A 1,256-nucleotide genomic window follows, 5' to 3' on the forward strand; every position below is an offset into this window, starting at 1 on the left:
TAGCTAACCCACCCTGTCGCACTCGTTTAGCTAACCCACTTTGTCGCACTCGTTTAGCTAACCCACCCTGTCGCACTCGTTTAGCTAACCCACCCTGTCGCACTCGTTTAGCTAACCCACCCTTTCGCACTCGTTTAGCTAACCCACCCTGTCGCACTCGTTTACCTAACCCACCCTGTCGCACTTGTTTAGCTAACCCAACCTGTCGCACTCGTTTAGCTAACCCACCCTGTCGCACTCGTTTAGCTAACCCACCCTGTCGCACTCGTTTAGCTAACCCACCCTGTCGCACTCGTTTAGCTAACCCACCCTGTCGCACTCGTTTAGCTAACCCACCCTGTTGCACTCGTTTACCCTCTGGTTCTACAAGAGATACAGGGATGAACTTTGAGTGTGTTATAGTCCAATTTGTCCGCCCATCCAACCATACTATTTACACCACAAGCATGGGCCGAGTAATTAAGCGAAATGTTCAAAAACATGCCATAACTCAGGTTCTTCTAGAGATACGGTGATGTCCTTTGAGTATGTTATAGTCCAATTTGTTCCCGTCCAATGATACTAAAAACTTAGGGCGACGAAAAATTGGAGCCAAGTAATTAAGGTGCTTACCATGTTAGTTTTGGCTATTTTTGAAAGTGGCTGCGAGTCAGAGCAATCATCATCATCATCTTCATTAAGTGTAGTATCCTGCTCCACACTGTAAAAAGTTGTGGTGTCTAAATTATGCCATAATGGTGTTAAAACAATGTGCACTATTTGTGCACCTTGACAAGGTGCGGAAATAGTACGAAAATGGTTCGATATTTTAAAAACACCATTAGCTTAAACGAATGGTGAAGAAATGGGTTTATAAAGCATAATTCTTTAAAAGGTTTGCAAATGATACCTTAATTATTTAAAATAACCCCATTGAATACCCCATTAAATGGTGCTCAAATGGCATAGAATTAGTGCGATATTTTTTATACACCATTCGCTTAAATAAACGGTGTGAAAAAGGGTTGAAAAAGCCTCATTCATTAAAAGGCGCACAAATAATACCCAAACGATATAAAATAACATCTTTCGGATAACAGCCGAACAAGCTAAGCATTGCGCCAAGGAAGCCCAAAAATTAAATGGTCGTCAGGTACTGTGGAAAAACTTTATATTTTGGGTTACAGCTGACACTTCACAACACCGCTCCCGGATGGGCTCGAACCACCAACCTTTCGGTTAGCAGCCGAACGTGCTAACCATTGAGCCACGGAAGC

General features: G+C 43.1%; 1 non-coding gene across 1 annotated transcript; it reads right to left on the reverse strand.

Moving 5' to 3' along the window:
- Nucleotides 1-1,183: 1,183 nt before the first annotated feature.
- Nucleotides 1,184-1,256, reverse strand: TRNAS-GCU (transfer RNA serine (anticodon GCU)). Its single transcript has one exon. It is a non-coding gene; the product is annotated as a tRNA-Ser (tRNA).

Source organism: Phalangium opilio, unplaced genomic scaffold (assembly GCF_054372755.1).
Source record: "Phalangium opilio isolate 3A_F unplaced genomic scaffold, DU_Popi_V2 ptg000003l_1, whole genome shotgun sequence".
NCBI classification, from domain to species: domain Eukaryota; kingdom Metazoa; phylum Arthropoda; class Arachnida; order Opiliones; family Phalangiidae; genus Phalangium; species Phalangium opilio.